The 12,929-nt window shown below is 37.8% G+C and overlaps 1 protein-coding gene across 4 annotated transcripts in view; it reads right to left on the bottom strand.

The window, feature by feature from the left end:
- CALCRL (calcitonin receptor like receptor) overlaps window positions 1-9,986 on the bottom strand; it is a 101,223-nt gene extending 91,237 nt beyond the window's left edge. For 2 of the 4 annotated variants that reach the window (XM_050916424.1, XM_050916421.1), the window contains exon 1: window positions 9,725-9,986. The gene's annotated coding sequence lies outside the window, so the exon portion shown is untranslated. The remainder of the gene's footprint in view (window positions 1-9,724) is intronic. The other 2 variants (XM_050916425.1, XM_050916422.1) reach the window with 1 other exon arrangement.
- Window positions 9,987-12,929: the final 2,943 nt, after the last annotated feature.

The raw sequence follows: 12,929 nt of genomic DNA, 5'->3' as shown, positions 1-12,929 counted from the left end.
ATGTGCCAAGCTGAACTCTATAGGCCAAATTCTGCCCTTGACTTTCCACAAAAAGCTCTCATTGAGCTCTTCTTTGTTGTATATTTTTTATAGTGTCTGGGAAATAATTTAAGAAAAATAGAGGGTCAGGCAGCTGGCCCAGGGGCTAGTGCTACAAAGTGAGAGATTCAGGATTGTTCCCTGATCAGCTGGAATCTAGCAGTACTGCAGAGGCGCTACATTCAGCATCTGCGGGAGGGAAAGAACTCTCATAACATGCTGCAGTGGCCTCTCTAGCCAATACAGGAATGACACTGGTGAGGTTTGAAGATAGCCCTATGCACTTCTTTTTGCCAGAAATTAAGTTGCTGCAATGGGAGAAAATAACTGACAGAGTTCTGAGGGAATCCTTGGACCCCAAAAGGCAATAAGATAGCATGAATAAATAAAAGGAGAGACTGCTCCCAGTGCCTACTTGTTTGGCTTTCCAACCAACAGTTTCTTGTTATTTCTACAGACAGTTTTATTTCTTTAAAAAAAAATTAGAATAGGGATGATCTAAGACAGTTTTGCAGCATTTCTATTTTTTGCACTGACATCTAATTTTAATGTCAATATTAATCAGGCTGTTATGACTTAGGAGACATGCTCATTATGATAAAAGAAACAGAAGCTTTCAGATCTTCATTAGTAGTAACTGATGGATGAGCATGAGTTCTGCAACAACTGGGGAGAATCAGAGCACTCAAACTACATTAAGCACCTGTTTTTTCTGATTGACACCAGTGGACCTTAACCATGTGCTTAAATGCAGTGCTGAACTGGGCCAGTAAAGAGTAATATGGTGCAATAAAGACCACATTTAACAAGAGAAATAGGAAATAGTAACCAACTGAACATACCAAAATAACATTGAAAGAGGAATCTGAGCTTTGACATCTCCTGATCTTATTTGTTTTAAGCATTCAACCACTATTAACAGCTTCCCCATGAAATATCAAATCAGTTAAAAAATCTTGGTTGCCAAATGCATCCAGTTATGGGTTGCCAAGCATCCAGTTTTTGACCGGAATGCCCGGTCATAAAGGGACCCGGTCAGTTCCGGTCAGCACGGTTGACTAGGCCATTAAAAGTCCAGTCGGTGACGTGGTGGGGCTAAGGTAGGCTCCCCACCTGCCATGGCTCCACACAGCTCCCAGAAGCAACCAGCATGCCCCTGCAGCCCCTAGTTGCAGGCGCATTCAGGGAAGCTGATGCTGAGGCGGTGCTTGGGGTGGGGGGCAGCGCACGGAGCTTCCCTGATCGCACCTGCATGTGGCGGCCACTTCCTGGGAGCCATAGTAAGCACCACTGAGACCCTGCATCCCCTCTTGCACCCAATCTCCCTCCCAAAGCCCAACCACCTGCCCCAGCCCTTAGCCCCCTCCTGCACCCCAAACTCCTCATCCCTGGCTCCACCCAAGAGCCCACACCCCAAGCTGCAGCCCTCTCACACCTCAAACCCCTGCCCCAGCCCGTTGAAAGTGAGTGAGTGTGGGGGACAGTGAGTGATAGAGGGAGAGGGGAGGGAGTGAGCGGGGGGTGGGACCTCGGAGAAGGGGCGAGGAAGTGATGTTTGCTTTTGTGCAATTAGAAAGTTGTCAACCCTAGTCCAGTTACAATAGATAAGTCTCTCTTCTCAAGAATGGTTTTCAAGAAGGATGCAATGGCTGTGAATTTCTCCTTTTCATTGTACAGTCATTTGCAGAAAGAGTTTCCTCTCCCCAGGAGCTAGATGTGTGTTAAGAGCAGACACTTGTCTTTTATTTAAAAGGATACAGCAGAGGTTAGTTTCATATACATGAGCCAGTATAGGATAAGCTTTTGGACGTGTTGTCAAGCTGTCCTGTTAATGCTTGGCAGAATGACTCACTGGACATCATCACAGGAAAGGAAATGGAACAGAATAAAAACGGAACAGGATGGGGGCTTAAAGAGGAAAAAGAGTAGGGAAAGAAAGGAAACAGGACTGTTTAACGAAGTTACAAGTTCTGTAACTGTGTAAGATGAATGATATTTAACAGCTTGTGATGGTTCTGTGGGTACTTAGGACTGAGAGTCTCCTTGTAAGCTCCCACTTCTAGTGAGACAACCCGTGCCATGGTGTCTAAGACCACCAGCCCATTAGCCACTCAAGCTCTCTCTTTCAGGCTATGCCAGCCCGGTCTTTACCCTGCAGGGGAACAATAGATGCAGCCCAGTTCCTGAATGTCTTTGAAGCATTCCTCTGTGATATCATCCTTCCTGCTAGGATGGAACATCACCAAGACATATTATCCCCCTGGTCATTAACTTTTACTCCAAGTCCATATAGCATATTTTCAGGATAGTTATATTATTCCTAAAATGTTACCCATACATAAATCTCACAATGTTTATGAATCTTGACAAGTTATGAACTCCCTATACATACCTTACATGTTACTCTTTATGCATAAATACCCTGCAAGGCATGTGTTTGGTGTAGTGAGTTTGTCAGGTCTGAGTTGAGAGTTCTTCACAAAGAACACTGTACTCTTTGCCGGGGGCCTGTGTATGACACAGCATCTTTGCAGTGAAGCTACAGGCTTGTATTGCCAATTGTTCTTAGAACTTTTCAACTAACAGCATAACCTTGAGATTCATCAGTCTTTCCATTTATTAATATCATGTGCACTCTGGTCTCACTTATAGGTAGACTAAGGCATCACAGAATTTGCTGGGCAGGTTTCCAAAGAAGGCTAGTGAGGCATTCCATTCAGTGTACACCCCTTACACAGTCATATGGGTATAACTTCGCCATCTAAGTTCATGGACTATAAACAACAATATCTGTAGCCTCCTCTATAAGGGAATCAAACAGCCACAAAGTACAACTTCATCATTTAAATCGGGGGAGAATTGAAACGGTCAGGAAAATACATCTATACAGTATAGAAGAAGTAGACATAAAGGAATACTTTCTGGCAATGCACTGACTGAGAACAACTGTGCTTCTGTCCATTGCAATATGAATTTATACATCCAACTTAAAACCCACCAGAACATAATGAACACATCATACATAGCCCTCAAATTATCTCAGCAGCACACAGACGTGACTCTTTTACTTGCAAAAGTATTGAGTTGTCTTTTTTGTTCTAATGAATTGGTAGATGTGTAAAAGTTCCTCTACTCAAAATATTTTTACAAGGAAAGAGACATAATGTCACTCTGAGCAAAAATCAAATAGAAAACAATGTACGGATTGTCTCAGTAAACACAAGTTCATGATAACCTACTGCAAAGCATCTTACTGGGCTCAGAGTAACTGCAAATATGTCACTTGTGCGACCAACCTTCCCACTGACTAAAATGAGAATTTGGGTTTGCAAGGAAGACTTCTGGAACTTACTGTAAAATGAGTACAAATAGTATATCCTCACTGACGCTATTAGTAATATTAGAAACAAAGCTGGTTCCAATACCTTCCCTGGCTCAAAATTGAGCTTTGGGGTTGAAATTTCTCATCCTGCACCAGATGCAGATCTACAGTTGTATTTTATCATGATTTCAAAATTCGGAAGGGATACTGAACACTGGCAAGATGGGATATAGCAAAACAAAATAACCTAAGATGCAAAATGGCATGCTTGAGAAATCATCTTGGAAAATGCCTGATAAAGGGATCATTTTTCAATTGTACATTCTGCCCTCGAATCTCAGATTTATACTAGTTTCTAAAATATTTCTCACTTTTAGACCCCAGAGTGACACCTGCTGGATTCAATGAACAGAAGGGTGGATGTCCCCATTATACAGAAGGCTGCATGATCACTCCTGAAAATGTATGTTTGTATAGTAAAATAAGGTTGTACAACAATTTCCTTTTCTGTGTATAGCAGGTATTCACTGAAATACCCAATCCCATTCATGGCAAAGCAGGATAAGGGGCTCACTCTGTTAAGATAGTCATTGAAATACATCAAATGAGAATTATTGGACATAAGATGTTGGAAACAAATTACAGTTTTGCTGCTAGAGACAGATGGAAATAAATATTTTTAAAAATCACAAAACAAATGAATATCGATACAAATCTAACTACAAAGGAGATCCCTGCACAATATTTTAAGTGGTGTTAGGTTCTCCCCTCCACCCACCAAAGTATACTGATTAACCAATAGCTTAATGCACTCAAATCAATTACTACCTACAATGATTTTCTATAACAGCCATCATCATTATACACACAAAAGAGACAAATAAGAATATAAAGAGTTTCATTTTATATAATTTCATACTACTACAGTTCCTGCAGTTTTCAAATTTGGAATTAGCATTAAAGAGCCCTAGATAATGTTGAAAGAAGGGTTTTAATTACTATGGTATGAATAAGACTATTAAGAGCAAATACAATTTACTAAACACTAAAGAGATCATTGTTTTAAAAATAAAAAACCTCTATAGAATATTCTTTAGAAAAAAAGTGTCATTATCACTGTGTTTAATTCATAGACCTTGGTATTCCAATTTGAGCCTGACTAATACAAGCTATATTCTGCAGTGATTACGCAGACAAAATTCTCCCTGAACTCGGGGAATTTGCTTGAGTAAGACATGCAGGATCTAGCCATATATCAGTTGACGTCTTCTAACATTCCATTAGTTGTTTATTTGTCAGGTATGGTTTAATGATGTCCCATGGAAACTGAACTTCTTGGAACAGATCCTCAGCTGGTATAAAATGGGACATTTTCTTTGAGTTCAACAAAGATATGCTGATTTATACCTTCTGAGTTGCAGTAAACATTACTTAGTTTAAGTCAAGCCATTTTTTTAAAGCTTAGTTCACTTTAGAAATAATGAATTTCAACTGTATCTTATCCTGGGAAAGCAGCTCTAAATAAATCACTTTAGTCTTACTGGACAATATATACTGTAGCAATGATTAAAAATGTTTGCACAGAGGTAGGGCAGAAAAAAGAATAGCTTTTCTGGGGAAATGTAAACACCATAAACAAGCCAGAGGAACCAAAAGCAGACATGCAGGAGAAATAAGAAAACAAAAGACTTGATTGAAAATGCAAAAGTTAACTCTTCCAAGTCTGCCTGTGTTTCAAGAATAGAACAAAGAAAATGCTTCAAAAGCAAAGATACTTGATGAAAGCTAATTTAATTCATGTTTATAATTCTGCAGCATTTAGAGTTCTCTAAACAGAAATGAGATAAGGAATGGTCTAATTTCTGCTTTGCTCTGTATAATGTATTTATATTATACTGAAAATATCTGACTAAAAATAAGGTATTGTAGCAAATTTTAAATTTAAAGAGAAAGGGGTTTGAACATTAATGGGACAAATTTTCCATGTTTATCTGGTTCGTAAAAAACAAGAATGGCACTGAACTGTATTCAGTTTCAAATATTGATCCTTGTGCCTTGTATTTTTTTTCCTGAAGAACACAGGAATTGAATGGACAAACCGGATTAGATCCAATTTGCATGACATCTTTTAAAAACAGAATATCTCTGATTATTTAAGAAATCATTAATCAAATCATGAATGAAAAACAGCATGGTGCGGACAACAACAAAAACCTATCAGGTTTTTCTTATTTAACAGCTATTTTCTTGACAAAAACCAAGTGTAATCCGGTTGTAGAACTATTCCCTTGTTCCTAAACTCAATGCTGTGCTAGAATAAATTCCAAAATTCTGACATGTTATACGTTAAAGCCTTAAACATTTCCCCTCCTAACTGAGAAACTAAGACTAGGGAAGGTGTTTTCAATAAGCATACCTCTTAATCAAGTATCAGAGGGGTAGCCGTGTTAGTCTGGATCTGTAAAAGCAGCAAAGAATCCAGTGGCACCTTATAGACTAACAGAGGTTTTGGAGCATGAGCTTTCGTAGGTGAATACTTCGTCAGATGCATGTCTGCATGCATGCATCTGACGAAGCAGGTATTCACCTACGAAAGCTCATGCTCTAAAACCTCTGTTAGTCTATAAAGTGCCACAGGATTCTTTGCTGCTCTTAATCAAGCACATTTTTTGATCTAAAGTGGATGCACCATCAATGACAATTTATTGTACATGCTTTTACAGCAGAGGTCAATTTGGGCTGTGAGTTTATTCCAGTATTCTGTATACATTCATAAATAACAGCTAAACAGTATGCATAGAAGGAATTTTACTACTAAAACCAAGAAAACTAAACAAATGCACAGAAGAGAATAACTTCTTTAAAAAAGCGCAAGTTAAGTAGCCTACAGAAATGTAGACACTAACTTTTCATTGAAATCGCTCATGAAGTAGCACAAGGCACTTCTAATATTTACTATAAAACTTACTAGAACTACACCTCTACCCTGATATAACGCACCCGATATAACACGAATTTGGATATAATGCGGTAAAGCAGTGCTCCAGGGGGGTGGGGCTGCGCACTGCGGCAGATCAAAACAAGTTCTATATTACACGGTTTCACTTATAATGTGGTAAGATTTTTTGGCTCCCGAGGACAGCCTTATATAGGGATAGAGGTGTATATTTTTAATATCACTGCATATACTTTAACATTGGAAACAGACTGAGTTCAGTATTTTCTTGTTACTGAAGTATTCAAATAGGTTTGCCTTCGTGATTTATGAAATCTTTGTGGGCCCAGTGCTACAGAAGCCTCACACCCGAGTACTTCTACAGCAGGCAATGGAACTACTTGCATTTGCAAGAACTAAACTGAGCAAGTATTGGCAGGGGCCAGTTTTATTCTTTATTTCCTGCTATCTGGATTCAGACACCTTTACTCATGTCAAGTAGTAACTTACTCCATGAGCAGTCCCGCTGAAATCACTGGAACTCCTCAGAGAATCAGGCACTGCTCACCAGGCATATGCAGGGCAGAATCTAACCCCCACTGAATTTTGATTAAACAAGTTTACTCAATACTTCCAGACTTAAAATGAATAATCAATATAAAAAAAAATTGAAATTACTAAAAAATGTCTATCAGCAGCCTGTGAGGAAAAAAAACAAAAAGGTGTAAGGGGAGACATCCTTACATCCTGATGTCTGTGATGCAGTTAATTCCTCAGCACAAAACTAAAACTAACTATAACATGCACACCTTTGGTGAAATGCTGGTCAGTGGAAGAACTCCCATGGACTTCAGTGGGGCCAGGACTTTATCTGTTGTGCCAAATCAGAAAAAAAAATAGTTTGTTGGGACAAATCTTGTGTTTCTGAAAATTGAGCAGACCTGCCACTGAAGTCAATGGGAGTTTTGCCTGCCGAGGGTCAGCATGTGTTTGGTTACATCACTGAGCAAGGTGTCACAGCTTGAGTAAGCCTGGGAGAATCAGGATGTTGAGTACCACAGAACTTGGTCCTATATTTGGTCATACCCATGGTTTGTAGTCAGGTATACTTAATACTTTTCTTTTGTACATCAAATCATTTGAGCCAAACCACTCAGCACCACTGGTTGGTTATCACATATTAAATATGCTAATCATTTTAGATTCGGAACTTGCTCCTGTAAACACTTACACACATGCTTAATGTTTCAGGTGTGAGAAGTCCAATTGAAGTCTCTGGTACTACTCACTTGAGCAAAGTTAAGCTTGTGATAGATTGGAGCCTAAACCATTTATTGGAAAAAGTTGTTGCAGCCAATTATTTCTAGTATTCAGTTAATTAAAACAACATTAGCACTTATTTCTGTATTTTTTTATTGTTTGATTTTATCAACACTAAATGTCTTTTGCCCCACACTTATTGCCAAAGTAAGATAAAGAGTTTGGGATTGATCCTCAGATCACTGAGAGTTTGACCTCAGTGGAAGCAGAATCTTATGAGATTCTTCAGAGAATACTGTATAAATACAGTAACTGGCTAAAACATGGTGCCTAAAATAGATAGTAATAGTATTACAATTTCTGAACTGCTACATTAATCACACATGGAAAATATATATGAAGTGATACACAACATACAGCAGAACACATCCTCCCTCATGCTGCTGATTTTTGTGTGATCTTTAAAGTAGTAGTTTTTAACAGGGGTCTGCAGATTACGTCTAAGGGGTTTGCGAAAGACAAACTAAAACCGGACTGAACAGAATTGAACTATATATGCAGGTAACAGATTTCCAAAGAGCTCTATATCTCCAGTTGAAGATTTTTAGGGATATACAAATGAAAAGAGGTTGAAAATCACAGCTTTAAAGAAAAGATACAGCCAATAAAACCGACTATCAGTCATGCTGATCTAGATTAGTGAAACTCCTTTGATTTCAATGGAATTACTCTAGATTTAGAGGCAGTGTAGCTGAGCGCATAACTGAGTCATTTATAAAGCATCATTCTTAATTGTTAAATCCCCCATAGTTGCAAATGAGTGACTAGGTTCCATGATATGTGAAGATAATCTGATGTAAATGAGAGTAGAGCTTGGCCCCAGGTAATAAATGTGAATTTATTAAGATAGTAACAACACAGATGCTTCTATGATTTTCCAGTATTAGTACCCTCAAAATGTGAGCAGGAGCTAACTGAATGATCACAGGACAAGTCTCATTTGTATCTCATATGCACACTGTTACCAATATTATTCTCAACATAGATTTCCCGTACTAGCATACATTTTCATGGGAGTTTTCTGTCTTAACGATCCATGACATCAGCTCCCCCCGCCAATCATACATACACACACATGCAGCAATTCATTAACAAAGGTAACTATCATAGGAATGTGGCTTCATGGATACAGACAGGAAACACTGCTTCTAAATTAGAAAGTTTAATCCTCTCTAGGACAAACAAGATAGATACCAAACTTTAGCGTCAGCTTAACCCTTTATACTAAAATGTACCCATTCCAATCATACAATTCCAGTTTTCCACACTGCAATGGGTTAATAAGTTGGTGAAAGGAGGAAACATTTTTTAAAACTGATCAACACAGAAGGAAAAACTAAAACACCAAAACAAAAAAAAAAAACCCACCCCCCAAACCAAAACAAAAAAACCCCATAGACAACACATCGCCCCTTCCCCGGCCACACACATGTTTGGTAGGGAAAGAAAACCCCGTGAAAAAGAAGAAGAAAAAGCCTCACCAAAAATTGACAAACCAAAGTTAGTTATTCCTTAAAAATGACAGAACCCCTTTTAAATTCTGTTATAAAGCAGCAAGGAGTCATTCTGGTCTAATTTAAATGTAATCTCTTTCTCCTGTATTATAACAATGACAGTGAGACTAGGGGAAAATCCAGTAAAGAAAACTGCTCTGCTTTTATCACTTAATTCTTCCTCTCTTGAAAGAACCCCAGTTGTCCTGAATTAGTTTTAAGGACTATTTCCCAACCAGTAAAGCCCTAATCCTCTCCAGATGCAAATACTGAAACCTGATCAGCTAATATTAGGATTTGTGAAAGAATCCTTTAAGGGCTGACTTCGGTGTCTTGTTTGTATCATCCTTTTTACCAATCCAACTTTTGATTAATTTGTTATATATTTTAACAATATCAGTTATAAAATCAGCTCAGCATTTGTTCACTAAAAAACATAAACAAAGACTTTTTTTCTTATAGCTCTACCTCTGCAGATTACCAACAGGCTCAGGTTAAAAAAACAAGCAGTTCCTCCTTATAATAATAATATCCATTTTGATAAAATCATTCAGATGCCATAGGGATGTCATTCTTCTTTAATAATACAATAAATCTGTTTTAATCTGTACTCACCAAACACAGTTCCTTTGGAAAAAAATTCAAATAAATTCTTGGATCTCAATTTGATTTTTGCCTTTCAATTTATGAAAGATTGTGATTCTTCCTCCTCCCTCCAGCAAGGTGGAGAATGATAAGAGACTTACAATCTGATCCTGCAAGATGGGTATAATCCAGTTTATCAGAGCCTGATGATCCTAATGTAAGAGGTTACTCTGGTCTTCTGTGGAGAGGGGGTTGCTCTGAGGAGAATTGGAAGGGTTGTCAGATTGTAAGTGATCAGCAGCAGAAGGGAAACATCAGAGCTTCCTGTTACATCACTCTGACCCCGCCTGCATTTAGTAGTATTACATTTCTTTCTTACTCAAATAGCACACCCCCAGAAAGCAAGCGCCTCTTACATTCCCACACAAGAACTGGAGGCAGCCTGAACACTGACATGTTTCATATGGTATCCAAATGTATTGTTCCTAGTTTCCTTTCACCTTCACTGAGATCTGTTGAAACTTGCCATCCAGATAAACTAGTGCCTTGAAGTGAATCTGAAAATATTCATTCTTTCCCCATGTTAAAACAAGTTCCAGATAAATAAACCAACCTAAATCTTTACTCATAAACAAAGAATTTAGGACAATAGCTGCATTCTTACTTACTAGCTCAGTGACCTGACCGTCTCTGACAGAATCCTTTCTACAGATGACAGCACTGTATGTTGCTCTAGGCATCTGATTGTTAAGTGCTAAGAAGATATACCTAGAAATAGTTTAATATTGGAAGAATAAAATTATGTTAAAGATCAGAATTAAATCTCCACATGCAGACAAATCTTAAATTAAAACTACCAGGTTGTTCCTGTCTCACCACCCACCAGCCTTTTTTCAGTTGCAAAAAATAAAATAAAATAAAATTGAGATTACATGAGTGCAAGAGAAAATATCAAGGTAAAATAAAATAAAAATGGCCATGTGGATTAGTGCTGGACAGAATTCAGACCTACATTTTCCAAAGTGGCTAGTGATCTCAGAAATGTTAATTTTTGGTTGCCCAGCTTGGGCATTCTTGAGAACATGCAAGTTTAGAGTTTGAGTCAAAGCTCACTGAGGTTAATGTAAATCTTTCCACTAACGTCAATAGATTTTGGAACTGGGACGTGACTTTTTGAGGTGCTGATGACTTGTCCTCAAAATATCAAGCCTCTTTCAGGTGTACTAACCTGGCCATCCAAAACTGTAGGCTTCCCAAATCAATAGATATTTTGAAAATGTAAATGACAATGCCGTAATCCAAAACAAATGGGAGCTCAAGACGTTTTAGACTCCAATCCTGCTAACTCTCACACACAAGTAGTGCCACTGAATTGAATGAAACCACACATCTATGTAAAGATACTCATGAGATAAGTATTTCCAGGATTGGGACTTTAATGGCCATCTGCCTCACATGCGTCTAAGCGCTGCAGAGGTCTTAAATCAATGTGAGAATTGTTTGAGAATAAAGTATGATCAATGTATGTCTTTTTAAACAAACACACTCAAACTAATAATTGATATGCTAAATTTCTGGCCAATGCAGGAAGAAATAAACAAGACACTGGGTCTGATTCTGAACTCACACTTATATAAATCAAGAGTAACTCCACACAGGACAATGGCCTTACATTAGTGTAAAACTGGCTTATAGTTTTAAGAGCAAGCGGTATCATGGAAATATGGAATTGCCTAGACCCTGTTCTCTAGCAGCACTGCTGGGCTATAAAGAGCTAGAAAATACGGAGAAGCAATTTGAACCTGAACACTGATGCGAAATTAGTTCTTGGTCATGATAAATATCTAAGCAAAACATATAGGAATGTAATAATTAGTACTGTAGTTAAGTAGATTGATCTTTTCACTCTTTCTTTTTGGGAAGCAACTAACCCAAGCAAGCAGAATTGTCCATGGACAAAGAAGTGAGTATTTTATTACATGAACATCTCTAAAATTCACAATTTCTCTTTGGCAAATAAAGTTCTTTCCTATAATTGTTTTAAAACTAAGTGCTCCAGCAATATTTAGCTTATTGTAGATGTGGTAGGATCACCAAAATCTGTCAAGGGTCTCAGCCATATGACTACACTCAAGACTTGATGATCCAGATTAACTTTATAGAAAGGAAAAATCTTGCATCATTAGGTCCTAGGTTTAAACATAAATCTGAGCAGCCAAAAGATTTTTGACACCCTACCATGTATATAGTAAGTTAAACAGAATCAATATATACAGTAAGTTAAACAGGTTTGTGCACCAAAGATTTGCTAATCCAGAGCTCTTCTACTAAAACATATGGAGTAACACTATGTGAATCAACCAAGCCCAAGAAACAAGACACAAAAAAGTTCTTATATCATAGTAACAGCTATGAACTATACTGGAGAAAACCTTTTTAAACTGAGGCAGGGGAAACATTACTCTCTAGCTACCTAGAAGACTATGTGCAGTGTAAAGCTGCCATCTAGCGTTCAGCATTCGCCCATACATCATTTAAACATCAGTTTTCATTTCATAGTTTGCATAACGAAAACATAGTTGCTGGAAGGGGCTGCACAGACCGCTTCTAATAATATAAGAAATTACCGTATACAAGTTGTTAGGCCAAACACAATGTGAACATGAATGAGGTTTGAAAAATTTCGGATAACTTTCTTCCCCATCCATTTTTAGGCATTTTCTGGTTCTAGTCATGAGCAGAAATATGAAGATCAGACACATGCTGTTCACATGTTATTTTCCTCCTAATTAAAACTATAAGCTACCTATAGACCAATGAGAGACTATTTTTGATAGATTTTCAGATTTGTTTTGTAGACTAAATGCTCTGCTGTACGTTCAGAAAAGGTTATGGATACAACATGGGTACTTTCTCAAAGAAACCCTCCAAACTCTTTGAAGTTCTGATCTCTAACGTACCCAGTTTTATAGACACAAAGCATGAGAATTTTCATGAATTATTTCCTGCAATTTATCTATATTTCATTTTATTTTTAAACTAATCCAATTTTAAAATGAAGATAATACCTTAAGGAAATAGCTGTGAGGAACAAAATTTACTTGCAGGTTAATATGCAGGAACACATTGAATCTGGAAGGGCAGACATCTTACTAAAATGTAAATAAATGTACTGGGTTCTTAAAGCAGGTGTGATGGTGGTGAGAAGAGAGAGAAGAGAATTAAGAGAAAAATA

This window comes from Gopherus flavomarginatus, chromosome 10 (genome assembly GCF_025201925.1).
Source record: "Gopherus flavomarginatus isolate rGopFla2 chromosome 10, rGopFla2.mat.asm, whole genome shotgun sequence".
NCBI lineage: Eukaryota > Metazoa > Chordata > Testudines > Testudinidae > Gopherus > Gopherus flavomarginatus.
Note: the sequence above shows the minus strand (reverse complement) of the source record. Positions and strands in the feature narration are given on the sequence as shown.